Source organism: Sinocyclocheilus rhinocerous, unplaced genomic scaffold, assembly GCF_001515625.1.
Source record: "Sinocyclocheilus rhinocerous isolate Xijiao unplaced genomic scaffold, SAMN03320098_v1.1 scaffold7863, whole genome shotgun sequence".
Classification (NCBI taxonomy): Eukaryota; Metazoa; Chordata; class Actinopteri; order Cypriniformes; family Cyprinidae; genus Sinocyclocheilus; species Sinocyclocheilus rhinocerous.
In genome coordinates, this window is record NW_015645703.1 from 4850 (window position 1) to 20795 (window position 15946).

The following is a 15946-nucleotide window of genomic DNA, read 5'->3' on the forward strand; positions in this document are numbered from 1 at the left end:
CTAGCTTGATTTGGGTTCATTTTAGCCTAGCAGTGTAGTAATTTTAAACCATAAAAAAAGCAACCCAGCATGCTGGGTCAAACATAACCCAACTTGTTGGGTTAAAACAACCCAGCGCTGAGTTCGTCCCTTTTTGACCCAGCGCTGGGTTGCCAAAATAACCCAAATTGGGTTGTTTTTAACCCAGCCGTTTTTAGAGTGTAGCAACCATCTGAGGAGGTACGAGGTAGTGACTTGTGTATTCAAAAACTGCAGCTTTAGCACAAGCATTTATTCAACCTTTGCTACCCATAAACACAGGAAACACAATAAACACTCCCTTGAAGATATTGAAACGGAAGTCTTGAAAAAATACCCAAATCCCACTGTTTGCAAAATGATTCAGAGGTCTGTGAGGATGACACAGAACTGGATGAAACTTTGTTGAAGCACAAGATAATTTGTCTAAAGTTATAAAAAATAAGTTTGGCCAACCTTTTCTAAAGTTGGAAAGTAATTTTAACGTGTCAAACAGGTGTATTGATCAAATTGTAGATGAGCTTCAGTTCATATCCTCCTCTGCATCTGCTCCAGTTTTGAAAGAGTCCACTTTAAAGAGCCATAACTGACATAGATCCAAAAGTGATCTCAGATTTGATGAAAAATCTATGTGAATTAAACCCTGTCAGTTCAGCTTTAGGGAAAGATGGACCTATTTCAACAGCATATAAGAGCAGAGAATTTATGAAAGCCCATTTTGCAGTTGTTGAACCAGTAGAATACACACTGGACAATAAAGACATGTTCCGATACTCCATTCTTTGTTACAAGTCTTGAAGAATATTGAAGAAAAGGACCTAGTCACTCAAAAAAAATAAATAAATAAAATACTGGATGTGCATTACAATACCGATCCTTCCATGATGGATCTCACTTTCATGAAAATGAATTTTTCGCAGGAGATGTCGAGAGATTAAGCCTTATTCTGTACATCGATGATTCTGAAGTGTGCAATCCCTTGGGAACTTCTCACAAAATTCACAAAGTCACTGCTGTCTACTGGGCGTTAGGAAACTTTCCAGCACATGCACGATCAACATTGGTATCTATTAATTTATCCATTCTTTGTAAGGTAGATGACACAAAGCGATTTGGATTTCAGAAAGTTCTAGAGCCACTGTTAGAATCTTGGAAAAAGTTTAGGAAAAGTCATGAAAGGCACTGTGGTGACTGATAATTTGGGAGCACATTCTGTGGGAGGATTCATTGAAAACTTCACGGGATCTCATGTCTGCCGATTTTGTCTTGCAGACAGGTCCCAGTTTCAGACCACAGAAGTAAGATCTGGACTTTTTCAGAGAGAGATAAAGAACAGCACACTATGTATGTTGGGACAGTTTTGTCAAGTCCTACTCCCACTCCTTGCTATGGTGTGAAAAAACAGTGTGCACTATCTGAAAAACTTCAAAATTTTCAGAAAAATTTACATCTGGTTACCCACCAGATGTATTACATGACCTTCTTGAAGGTATTGTTCCAGTGGAACTGGCATTGTCATTTCAAGCCTTTATCAAGAATAACTATTTTTCTCTTGAGGAGCTCAATAATTGCATTCGAAAGTTCGGTCCCAATTTATATTAAGTGGCCTTAACTACTATGTACTTACATCAATAAATAAGCACAATGTACTTATTGTGTTCACATTGTATTGCAAAACATTTTTGCTGCTATTGAGGTGGGATACGGTTAAGGTTAGGGACAGGTTTGGTGGTATGGGTAGGTTTAAGGGTGGGTTAAGGTGTAAGGGATGGCTCAACAGTGTAATTATAAATGTAATTACAGAAATTAATTACAGATGTTATTACATGCAGGTATATTTAAAATATAAGTACAATGTAAAAACATGTATGTACACAATAAGTGCATTGTACCAAATTATTAATTTAAATGTAAGTACATAGTTGTTAAGGCCACTTAATATAAAGTGGGTCCGAAATTTCCCTTATCAGTGGAGTGACCAAAAAAATCGTCCATATTTGATTCCTGCTCATTTTGCCACAAAAAGATCTGTAGGCGGTAATGCATATGAAAATTGGTGTCTGTTGCCTCTCTTGATAGGCTTGAAAGTACCTGAGGATGATGAAGTTTGGCAGATGTTAATGACCTTAAAAGACATTGTGGAACTTGTGATGGCCCCAGTTCATACAGAGCAGAGCATTTGCTACCTTGACTCTTTGATTTCTGAGCACCGACACAGATTTCTGGAAGTTTTTCCTCAAGAAAAGCTTCTTCCCAAACACCACTTTCTCGAGCACTACTCTGAACTAATTCAGACATTTGGTTCTCTGGCAGCCTTATAGACCATGAGATTTGAAGCTAAACATGGCTTTTTCAAAAAAGCTGTCAGACAAACAGGCTGTTTCAGGAACATACTGCTGTTCCTTGCAAAAAGAAACATCGACTCATGATTGCATTGCATCTCCATGAATCAAATGTGATCAAGTCATCACTTTCGGTCACAACAACTTCACAAGTCTCTGTGGACATGAAGGATGACATAAAAGATTTGGTGCAACATAGGTATCCATGTGTCACAATGGTACATGTTTCAAATAATGTGTGCTTATTAGGCACCAACTATAAACCTGAAATGTTGCTATGTCATGGTTTCACTGCAGACGTGCCAGACTTTTGTGAGGTGTTACAGTCTATCTTGGCTTGTAATGAACTGGTCTTTGTTGTGAGACTTCTAAGCACATGGTACAATGAGCGCCTTAGGAACTATGAGTTGGAACACACAGCCAACTTTCAGTTACTTGAGCAAAGAGAAATGGTTGACTACTATCCCCTGGCTGCTTACACTGTTGCAGGAAGACGACTGACTACCTTAAAGCACTATATTTGCCCCTCTTTTTAGGTGCATGATTATCGAAGTTAATGCTGTAGTGTACAATTTTTTAATTAGGATGAATTGTTTTAATTGCTGTTTTTCTGTTGCAGATGTGTACCCCAGCAAAGCTGCAAATTATTTTTGAAGAGAATGACATTTGCAAATTGGTTCTGCCCTCAGGCATCCCCACTAGAGGCAGAGGCCAGTCCTGCCCAGAGCTGGAGGTCAACTCTTTGAAAAGAAAGAAAACAAATGAAAAGTCTTACCCCAAACGCATGAAAAGACCCAGGAAGGCTGAAGTAAACTACTTGCCCCCATTTCCATTTGGGGAAACCGAGGAAACTTTAGAGAAGGAGAGAGTTGATCTTCTTAAAGAAATTCAGAAGAAAAACAACAACAAGGTCATTGGTTTGTCAGAGTTGGGGATGAAGGGATGAGGCAAGGACTCAATCCTAGAAGGAAATAAGGCTTTTGTTAATAATGAAATAAAACAAAACAAACAGAAACTACCCCGCAGGGGAAACCGACTGGCAAGGCAGGACAAGGCAGGGCAGGACAAAAGGCACCCACAACATTCGACGACGAACTCGCACAGGACTGCAAACCTAAGGATAATAAATAGGGAGCAATGAGGAGGGTAATAAGGGAATCACAGGTGGGGCAAATTAACCAATAATCAGGTAACAAGATGTGTAGGGTTAGACAATTGACATGAGAGCACATGGCACAAGAAACTAAACAAGACAAAAGCCATGTGCTCACACAAAACAAAAGCACAAGCACATGGCCAGCAAAACGAATCACAAGCCATGTGCTTGAACAAAACAAGTCACGAACACGCAGTTAATGAGAATACTCATAATCCGGGACTGGAGGGACGAACCATGGAGGTTCAGGCAGTACAGGAACCCTGGCGGATGACCAGGGAGGGGCCGGTGGGTCAAACCAGGCAGGCTCAAGCACCTCTGGAGTCCCGGCAGGAGGCCAGGGTGGAGCCGGCAGGACACGGAGCTTGAGCTTGAGCGGCGCCGACAGGGTAAGGAGTCTGGGTGGCGCCGGCAGGGCAAGACACATGGGCGTAGCCGGCTTCAAGGGTAGAGCCAGCAGGGCAAGGAGCTTGGGCAATGCCTCTGCGACGGCATCAGGCTCTGGGATGGCCTCCAGGCCTTGAAAGACGGAAGAAGCCTTCTTCCTCCTCCTCCTTCGTTTCTGAGAGTGTGGCACTGCAGCTTCGTCGTCCGCCTCTGGGGGCACTGCAGCCTCTTCGGCCGCCACTGCGGGCGCTGCAGCTTCATCGGGCACCGCTGGGGGCGCTGTAGCCTCATCGGCTGCTACTGGAGGCACTGCAGCCTCTTTGGCCGCCTCTAGGGGAGCTGCAGCCTCTTCGGCCGCCTCTAGGGGCAGCGAGGTGAACCCATTCTTCCTCCTTCCCCTCCTCCGTCTCCGAGAGCGGGGCACTGCAGTGTCGTCAGCCGCCTCTGGGGGTGCTGCAGCTTCGTCAACCACCTCTGGGGGGCGCAGCAGCTTTGTCAGCCACCTCTGGGGGTGCTGCGGTGCCTCCGGCCACCTCTGGGGCCTCTGAATCTAAACAAGACATGAGTGCCAGGATCCGAACACCACGCTCCAACAAGAAACAAGGCACGCCGACAAGAGAGCACACGGCTCGAGCACACTCGAAGTTGCGTGCTCACAAGAAAACAAGACAAGACGGGAGTGCCAGGGCTCCATCACAAAACCATGAATAAACTAGACCGAAGTGACAGAACCCTGACACTACCCCCTCCCCAAAGGGACACCACCTGGGAGGGGCAGGAGGGCTGAGCCAGGGAGGCTCATACAGTTCAGAAGTCCTGGCAGGATGCCAGGGTGGAATTGGAGGGATGGACCAGGGAGGTTCCGGCAGTTCTGGAGTCCTGGCTGAAGGCCAGGGTGGGACCGGAGGGACAGACCAGGGAGGTTCCGGCAGTACAGGAACCCTGGTGGATGACCAGGGCGGGGCCGGTGGGTCGAACCAGGCGGGCTCAAGCACCTCTGGGGACGCTGCAGCCTCTTCGCCTGGAGGATTTCCCTGATGAGCTAGGAAGTGGACGAATCCTCCAAACGTCAGGTGATCCAGCCCCTTCATTCTCCACCAGTTGAGGGGTTCATCCAGGGCACTATTAAAAAGGTTCTTGAGGGCCGCATCATTGAACCCAAACCCCTCCGCAGCACCGGTGAACTCCAGGGCAAACTTCCTCATGTCAGTCCCCCGCTGTCGGAGGGAGCTCAGGTCCTTGAACTGGAGAATGTGCTTGTAGAGGGGGCTGGAGAGAGTGGAGACAGGTGGATGGCGCAAGCTCTTCCTCTAATGGCGAGAACGTTCTGTCAGGGTTGAGGATGAGGCGAGGACTCAATCGCAGGAGGAAATAGGGCTTTTATTAATAATGAAATAAAACAAAACAAACAGAAACTACCTCGTAGGAGAAACTGACTGGCAAGGCAGGACAAGGCGGGACAAAGCAGGGCAGGACACAAGGCACACACAACATTGCACAGAACTTGCACAGGACTGCAAACACAAGGAGAATAAATAGGGAGCAAATGAGGTGGGTAATAAGGGAAACACAGGTGGGCCAAATTAACCAATAATCAGGTAACAAGATGGGTGGGGTTAGAAAACTGACATGAGAGCAAATGGCACAAGAAACCAAACAAGACAAAGCCATGTGCTCACACAAATCAAAAGCACAAGCACATGGCCTGCAAAACAAATCACAAGCTATGTGCTTGAACAAAACAAGACACGAACATGCAGCTAATGAGAATACTCATAAGCCGCGTGTTCACACAAGACATGACAACATGAAAGCACGCAGTCAATGAAAAACACAAGCTGCATGCTACACAGCACAAGACATGACATGAAAGCACGCAGCCGAAAACACGAGCTGCATGCAACAACACAAGACACGAGGACAGAAGAGCGTACGGCCTGAGCGAACTCGAGACCGCACGCTCCCACAACAAAACAAGACATGACATGAGTGCAGGGATCAAAACACCACGCTCCAACAAGAAACAAGGGACTCGACAAGAGACAAGAGAGTGCACGGCTCGAGCACACTCAAAGCCACGCACTCACAAGAAAACAAGACAAGACGGGAGTAATTATTGGACCTAAAACCTCCGCAAGTAATAACCTAGAACACTGTCTAAGACTCGATGGCTGCTCTGTCAATTCTTTGTCATCAGTTAGGAACCTAGGCGTGCTATTTGGTAGCGATCTTTCCTTTGAAAGCCACATTTCTAGCATTTGTAAAACTGCATTTTTCCATCTCAAAAATATATCTAAATTACGACCTATGCTCTCGATGTCAAATGCAGAAACGTTAATTCATACATTCATGGCCTCAAGGTTAGATTATTGTAATGCTTTATTGGGTGGTTGTTCTGCACGCTTAATAAACAAACTCCAGCTGGTCCAAAATGCAGCAGCTAGAGTTCTTACTAGAACCAGGAAGTATGACCATATTAGCCCGGTTCTGTCAACACTGCACTGGCTCCCTATTAAACATCGTATAGATTTTAAAATTTGCTTATTATAAAGCCCTGAATGGTTTAGCACATCAGTTTTTGAACGAGCTCTTGTTACATTATAGCCCTCCACGTCCGCTGCGTTCTCAAAACCCTGGCCATTTGATAATACCTAGAATATCAAAATCAACTGCGGGCGGCAGATCATTTTCCTATTTAGCTCCCAAACTCTGGAATAACCTACCTAACATTGTTCGGGATGCAAACACACTCTGTCAATTTAAATCTAGATTAAAGACCCATCTCTTCAACCTGGCTTACACATAACACACTAATACGCTTCTAATATTCAAATCCGTTAAAGGATTGTTAGGCTGCATTAATTAAGACAACCGGAACCGGGAACACTTCCCATAACACCCGATGTACTTGCTACATCGTTAGAAGAATGGCATCTACGCTAATATTAGTCTGTTTCTCTCTTATTCCGAGGTCACCGTAGCCACCAGATCCAGTCTGTATCCAGATCAGATGGTCACTGCAGTCACCCGGATCCAGTACATATTCAGACCAGATGGTGGATCAGCACCTAGAAAGGACCTCTACAGCCCTGAAAGACAGCGGAGACCAGGACAACTAGATGAGCCCCAGATACAGATCCCCTGTAAAGACCTTGTCTCAGACGACCACCGGGACAAGACCACAGGAACCAGATGATTCCTCTGCACAATGTGACTTTGCTAGCCTGAAATTGAGATATCGTTGACTTGATTGCACAGATACTATTTAAACTGAACTGAGCTGGATGATGACATTACTGAATTCAATGATGAGCTGCCTTTAACTGGAAATTGAGTGTTTACTATTGTCATTTTGCATTATTGACACACTATCTTCCTATTTAATGCTGTAAAGTTGCTTTGACACAATCTGTATTGTTAAAAGCGCTATATAAATAAAAGTGACTTGACTTGACTTGTCAGGGCTCCATCACAAAACCATGAATAAACTAGACCGAAGTGACTGAACCCTGACATGGTGAGATAATGGAGAAGACTTTCTCCTATCGAAGATTAGAAATCATTAATCACTGCCCTGCTGTCAAAGATTTCATGGAGAGATGGTCAGCTCTTTTTTGTGAATCTGAGGTAAACCTTAGTTATTCTTTTGCTGGCTTGATGGTAATATGTAGGTACTTAGAACTTTTGGAACTCATATTTCATTCATTAAAAACAATTAAATATTTTAATTTAATTAGTATAGCATGATGTGTTTGTGTGTGTGTGTGTGTGTGTGTGTGTGTGTGTGTTTGTGTGTGTGTGTGTGTGTGTGTGTGTGTGTTCATGCGTGTGTGGTTCGCAAAAAAAAAGTGTTTATTTGACTACTGAATCTTAAATGTGTAGCATTTTATTTTTTATTTTCTTGGTCTTAGATTAAGAATGAGTTCAGAAAGATAACCACAATTCCCCTGGAGCCAACCTTTCAGCAAAAACTTGACCTCTACACTCCAAAGCTCCTGGATTTGTTCAAAATGAAGGATGGGGATGCATGCATAAAAATTAGAAGTGTGCTAGATTCACTCTGCCAGGTAAATGTATATATTACACATCTGATATCCTGCTGCTTCCTGACTTGATAGATATGCAGATGTATGTAGATGGAAGTGTACACTGTTAATGTTCACTGCAATTTACTTTTGTTTTTATCAGCAAGTTGAATATAAGCGAGATGCTGTGATTCGCTGCCTGCTTTCCTACCTGGGAGAATCATCTGAGGAGCTCATTGAAGCCTACCAGGTACATTAATAGGCAAATTTAATTTCGTTTTGACTTCAGATATGTACAGTACTGCAAAAGACTAAAGCACATTAGTGTTTTCATCCCCAAACGTGGTTTTTACTTTTCATATCTTTGTGCTGTAGTTTGTCAGTATACTCTAAAAACTGGTGCTATATAGTACTAAATGTGTTTTTTTGGCTTGTAATCATAGGGGAGCCACTTTAAGTGCTCTTCAAGTTCTTCAGCGGTACTTCACTGGTTCTTTTAGATGACTGAGGTGCTATATAGCACCGTTACCGTATACAGAACCTGTTAAGCCCCTGTGTGGTTCTTCAGCGGTTCTTCTGTGGTTCTTTTGGGTGGTTAAGGTGCTATATAGTACCACTGCTGTACAAATAACCTGTTAAGCCCCTTTAAAGGTTCTTAAAGAGCCAACTGTTGGTTGAACTGTTGGTACTGTTTAGCACCATTTTTGTCGAAGAAATAAAATGCTATATGGCACCTCTTATGGGTTCTACATAGCACCATTTGACAAAGGTGCTGTAGAGCACCTTTAAAGATATAGTGCTATATAGCATCAAAAGTGGTTCCCCTATGATTATGAGCCAAGAACCACTTTTAGTGCTATATATAACACCATTTTTTTTTAGAGTGTATGAAATACCAGTTTACATTCCTAAACATCTATTTTGCCATTATTTGTAATAATCCAGTGAGATTTTTGTATGCACATGGAGTCTGACAACAGTTGGTGCTCCACAGAAGATCTGGTCTCACCATCGAGTCTGTCTATTATAACATGAAGTAAGAGATAAAACAGAAACAGACTAAATCAAGAAAAACTGTGGCAATGTCTGCAAAATGCTTAAAAAATTTACATGCAAAGCTACCGGAAAAACTATATTGAGTGTACCTAGGCCAAAAACTGCTTTAAGTGCAAAGGGTGATCACACAAAAAATGTATTTAGTCAATAGAAGGTAAATGAAAATCAATTTATGAAAGCATTTTAAAGGCATCCCCACTTTACAGAATTTTTACACAAGAGCCTAAAACACTTTTACAGTACTGTAGCTTTGCAGGTAGTTTTTTAAGTGTCTTGCAGACACAGTTATTCTTAAGTTTTTTCCTGTCTTCATGTAATAACAGATTTAATAACGGTGAGACCAAATCTCTGTGTGTACAGTATTGTAACCACTTTGCACTTATTTGTGTATTTGACAGGATGTCAGCAGAAATGTGATTAAAGATAGCTTCACCAATCATGTAATGAAGATCATTGTAGAGGGCAGCACTGCAGGAGAGGAAGATGCCAACATAGCTGACGTCATCATCGTCATTGCGGTAACTGAGGTGCTGTTGGGATGTAAGAATCTCACAAATGTGTGCCTTTTGCTCATGGGCTTCATTTACTCCCTGAACTTAAGCTATTCCCCAAAGCTGAGAAACACATTTGAAGTCTTTCAGAAAATCTTTCTTGGGCTGGATGCTTTCAAATTTTCTCCAATAGTTAGCTCTTTGCATAGAACGCTACTAATATAAGTCTGCTATATTTGGCCATTTTGTTTGACACTTACACTTGCATTTTGTATTTGCTGATTTGTTCAGCAAGTGAGAATGTTGTAAAAATGGTTGGTTAATGTAACTTAGAGCAACGTTTGTACTATACTGTACTGTTTAACAGAAACATTGTAATGCAGTGTAATGTGAGTAATGCAGTTCTGATAAAGAAAACAGAAGCAGATGTTTATTTGTTTTATCACAGTGTTGTATGTTAGATCACAGTTAAGCATCTCATGTTAAATTGTTGTGCTCTGTTATATACAAAAAAAAATCTGTGATAGGATAAAGATGCTGAACCATTTTGGCCAACAGCAGTTAATCTTAATGAATGTGTCCATTCATTTTTGTTCACTTGTTTTATCATTCCCTTTGTTTAATCTGTTTTTTTTCAAGAGTTTAATTCAAATAAAAGTACACAAAGAAAATGTCTGTCAGTGTTTATTTTATTGAAAACATCAGTAGTAATACATCACAAATTATATTAATAATGTTTAAATAATGTTTAAAGTAAAGGTTACTCAGGATAAATAAAAAAGATAATTAGGACTCTTATGTAAAAAATGCAATAAATCATAATATATTATAAGCATTACTTAAGTAAAATTTACAAACAATAAATTTCAATACAATTTAACTATAACAATAAATAAATAAATAAATATAACTTAAAAATGTCTAATTAAAACTACTAATAATTATGTTTAGGCTTTTACTTGGCAAATTTTTCAAAAAAAATTCTGAGTGAACATTGTTTCCAAGCTTTTTTCAAGTAAATCCGAATCTGACTTTTTTTTCAGTGTACATTTATCACGACACTCGCGTACAGCAAAGTTAATTTTAAAGTTCACTTTACATTAAACTTCTCCGTAGATTACATGTAAAATACAAGACAGTTGTTTTCGACACAGATGCCGTTTGCTAATAACGGATGTTTGTGCAAATCGGTTCTATAGCAAACTCAACTCTGTCAATATTAACAGTTAACGCATTAACTCTTTAACCACGAGAACTGCAGAAATCTTAATAGCTCTATACTTTTCTGCAGACGTAACTAAACATAACTTACCGTGTAAAAATCACATCAGTCTTCCAGAAAATTTTCCGTTGCTTTTCTCTGCCTCTGCGCGCCACTTCGGAACCAAGAAAGCATGTGCATAGATTGCCTGGGTTCGTGGAGTAACTTTTACTTGCGTTTGTCATTTTTTGCGTTAGTTCATTAGATGACAAAACACTAAGTAAATTTTACTTGGGCAGTTAAATTTGAATTGACTTATGTATTTAAGCACAATAAATGAAAACGAAACCTCAAGTATCTTATAGAATTTAACGCGACATTTTGAAGTAGGAGTAACAAGACAAAATAGGATTTGTTTGTAAAATGTACTTAAATTATGCTATCTTGATTTACAAGTAAAAAAAAAAAGCACTTTTTTACAGTGAATGACACATTAAAAAAATAACCGATTTGAAGCTGATATAGTTTATGATTGTTTAAGCCCTATCTCAAATGTCTGCATTACTTCCAATAAGCAAAGACCTCATTGCTTTGCTTTCAATAATAATGCCTGTGGTACCATAGCAGAATGACTCTCATCTGAAGGGAAATTCAGCAATGGCAATGGACCGGAAGACACTGAAGGGAGCCATAATTTAGGCAGAAAGCAACAAGTTAAATTTAGGGCAGCACTGTTTCACATAACAGCTAAATAAATAATCTGGTTGTGGACAATGGTGATGTGATATATTTGTTTACTGTTTGAGTGGTAGATCATTTAAAATGAAATTCCATGAAGACAGGATAGACGAGTGCTGTTTGAAATCATTTCAAGGAAACAAAATTTTATCAGGCTTCAATATTAACCACTGTCCAAACAAAATATGTTTGTATATCTCTAATCTTAGGGCTACTCATATAATGTAACTCTGCAGAACCTATTAGAACTTTGTACTGCACTACAATCGGCAAGAAAATTATCAATAAATTTTTTAACACATCTGTTTTCTAGAGACAGATTCGAACTGTATGTTCTGAATCTCATAACTGTATTAAACTGGAGGTTTTGCTCTTTGAGCACCCCCAAAACAATGCTGGTCATTGTTCTTCCTCAAATAAGCATATATGAATATCATATTTAAAAAATATTGTTCTCTCTCTCTCATGATTATCTCTCTCATTTCCAAGACTATGCCCTAAAAAAAAAATCTTCAGAAGAGCCAACCATTACCATCACAAAAGGCACCCAACTTCGATATACTAATAAAAAGAGATTTTTTCCCCATTAATTCATGTAATTTAAATTTCAGATGGTCCAAGGACTATCAAGTCAACTGTGTCATTTAATTATGGCTGTTTGAAATGAGTTTCCTCTTTTCTTTAAAGTTTTTGAGCTGTGATAAGAGCTAGCTCATCACATTACATTCTGCCATTGCGATACCCATTTCAGCAGCTCGCACTAATTGTTCAGATGAGAATTCAGGCCCTACAGAGCAAAGAGCTAAGGTAGTCCTGGCACATTTTTGACAGTTTATGCATATAAACTTGATTGTAGTGCATCAGTGGTGCACACAGACAATATTGAACTTGCTTTCAAAACATTTCCCTTTAAAGGCATTTTTAATGCATCATCTGTGGCTGGAATTAGTAATCTGTGGAATTAATAAATATTATAATTCACTCAAAATGACAATTCATGTTACAAGTTTTTTTTTCTTCACTGGAACTCAAAACATATATAGAGTATAGTATTGTAGTTTATAGTATAGTATCGATGTCTGATTCCAAACTGATTCATATGAGTCTTTTTTTTGTTTTTTTGCAGACATCACGGCTCACTCAGTATTCACTGTTGCTTTGAAGAAACACCTATGTGCTCTAAAAGTATAATTAAGTAACATCATCTTATGAAAGTATTGTTAATTTTTTTTGTTTTTTTGTATTTGTGACTACTGTAGTTGCAGTCTGAAGCCATGACGTTTAAGTGACAAGAGGGCAACTAGATGACAGAATCTTTATTTTGCGGTGATCTATCCCTTTAACCCTTGTATGGTGTTTGAGTAAACTAAAATAAAAATAAAAATGATACTATTAAGTATTTTTTCAAACTCAGACTCATTGGCCTTGGCTCATTTTCTGTGAAGAACATATATCAGAACAAATTTTCAATGACCACTCACTATACACCCCCCCTACACATGTATATTAAATACAGGATGTTGGGGTCCACTGGACCCGGGGCTAATGAAAGAGTGGAAATTTTAGGTCCTGTACCTTCACTCTGTCAAGTCAAGTCAAGTCAGGTTTATTTATATAGCGCTTTTAACAATACATATTGTGTCAAAGCAACTGTACAGCATTAATTAGGAAAATATTGTGTCAATAATGCAAAATGACAATAGTAAACACTCAATTTTCAGTTAAAGGCAGTTCATCATTTAATTCAGTGATTTCATCATCCAGCTCAGTTCAGTTTAAATAGTATCTGTGCAATCAAGTCAACGATATCACTGGAAATGAAGTGTCCCCAACTAAGCAAGCCAGAGGAACCAAAACTCCATCGGTGACAGAATGGAGAAAAAACCTTGGGAGAAACCAGGCTCAGTCGGGGGGCCAGTTCTCCTCTGACCAGACAAAACCAGCAGTTCAATTCCAGGCTGCAGCAAAGTCACATTGTGCAGAGGAATCATCCGGTTCCTGTGGTCTTGTCCCGGTGGTCGTCTGAGAGGATTAACATCAACAGTCTTTATTCATCCAAATACCAAGGAGTACACACGTAGACTGAGGGGTTGATGAACAATTCCGGACGCTGGACATGGAAACACACACGGCTTAAATATGGAACTCATCAAGGAATTAACATGGAGATTAAAGCAACACAACTGAAACTAATGGAACTCAAATGGGAACAGGAAAAACAAATATGGGCATAATCATAAACGTGGAGCACGTGGGGGAGGAAAACACAACACGAGACATGGAACAGAGTCTGACATTACTCCCCCCTCCCGGAAAGCGCGTCCTCACGCCACACAACATCCAACAGGGAGAGAGGGGGTGGGCGCTCTGGAGGTCCCTCAGGACAGACACGAGACGGCAGTACCCATTCGGGGCACCATGGTGGAGCAGGCAGCTCGGGGAGCCATGGCGGATCAGACAGTACGGGGCACCATGGCGGAGCAGACAGTTCAGGAGGCCATGGCGGATCAGGGGACTCAGAAAGCCATGGCGGAGCAGACAGTTCAGGAGGCCATGGCAGAGCAGCCTCCGAGGCCGTGTTCCCAGCCCCCGCCCCGGCTTCTACGGCTGGAGCCCTATACCCCCCACCCAAAAAATACTTGGAGAGAATTACGGGCATCTTGGCTGGAACGGGGTCACAAGGGCGCTCTGGAGGAGTGGGCACTGGAGGGTACTTTCGAGGAGCAGGCTCTGGAGGGCTCTGGGGCTGGAGCCGACACTGGAGCGAGCTCTGGGGCTGGAGCCGACACTGAAGCGAGCACTGGGGGGCGTACACGGGCGAGGAAGAGGGCCCTGAGCCATCCATTTCTCCTCTTCCTCCTCTTCTGATTACGAGTGAATTGGGTGGCCGGTGGGCTTGAGAGAGCCGCGGCCGGCGGACTTGACAACAGCGCGGCCGGCGGGCTTAAGTGAGCTGCGGCCCTGACTTCATAGCGGCCGGCGGCCTTGACAACGGCGCGGCCAAGCGTGAGGCGATCTCCATTATCACGGGGGAAAAACCAGGAGAAACAAAAAGACTTTCAAAAAACGGAAAACAAACATGGGGAGAGGGTGCCGCTTACTGTTGTTAGGTTCCGGAATTCTGTCACGGCTCGCTTACTGTGGCGGAAACAAGGAGACGAAGGAGCACGGAAACCAAGGGGATTAACATCAACAGTCTTTATTCATCCAAATACCAAGGAGTACACACGTAGACTGAAGGGTTGACAAACAATTCCGGACGCTGGACGTGGAAACACACAGGGCTAAAAAGATGGGACTAATCAAGGAATTAACACGGAGATTAAAGGAACACAGCTGAAACTAATGGAACTCAAATGGAAACAGGAGCAGGAAAACCAAATATGGTCATAATCATAAACATGGAGCACGTGGGGGAGGAAAACACAACACAAGACATGGAACAGAGTCTGACAGTGTGAGAGAGAGAGTGTCTGTAAGAATGTGAGTGTAAGTGTGAGTTTTGTGTTTCTGCCCCTGCCATTCCCGTACAAGGTTGTAGCACTTTAATTCATAAATGTGATCTACCAAAGGTAAAGGGCAAATTTTGACCATATATGCTGCTTATATTGCTTGTAATTGGAATGAAGTAAACATCTGTTTAGTATTTCAACATATAATTTTTGATTGTGTTGAATTAAAAACCCAAAACTGCACAGCGGGTCCACCAGACCCACAAACACTGGCTGAATAACAAAAATATGAACACAACACAAGGGTTAATAATACTCAGTATTTCTGTTTTATACATAATTTTTTAAGTCTGCCCCTTTGAGATTAACATTCAGCAATGATTTATTAAAATACAGATACAGACACACATTTCACGGTAGGTAAACCAATCGCTCTGTAGTCTGCATGCTGTTTGATTGTCACTGAGGCACAGGCATCGCTACACAAAATGATGCAGGCCTTCATATGTGTCACATTCCCTTAGTTACACGTTAACAACAGAAAAAGTGATGATTTTGTACAAAAGTTCTACTTTAGAGAAAATACTTTTAGAATGTTGTGGGAAACAAGCCATTGCTCCAGATTTTCTACAGAAATTGTGTCGTTGTTTAGCCAGGGGATCTGCAAACCGGCCCACGTTTCCACTGACTTGGAGCTAAACAACTGACTGTTACTGCATAAATTGCCCACAAACAAGCACAGTGCATTATATTGTCTTTGTTCACTTACTCCTAATTTTGAGAACATATTTGAACATTCAAATTAATTTAATTATTGGCTTTTATGTCATTATGAGCAGGCTTTTATGTAATCATCACTTGTCAGAAGTGCTGGCTTTTATGTAATCATCACTTGTTAGAAGAAATTTAAATATATATGAATAAAGTAATAATGAATAATATTAATATAAATATATTGACACATGAGATATTTGGGGTTGAAAAGACAGAGTGGAGTACAAACAATATGGCTACAAAAAAAACAAAAACCTTAAGGGTTGAAGTGGGAATTATTCAATTTCCCGGTCAAACTCCACATAT

General features: G+C 41.2%; 1 pseudogene; it reads left to right on the plus strand.

Annotated features, from left to right (window-relative positions):
• Window positions 1-1190: 1190 nt before the first annotated feature.
• LOC107706916 (uncharacterized) lies at window positions 1191-9700 on the plus strand (annotated as a pseudogene).
• Window positions 9701-15946: the final 6246 nt, after the last annotated feature.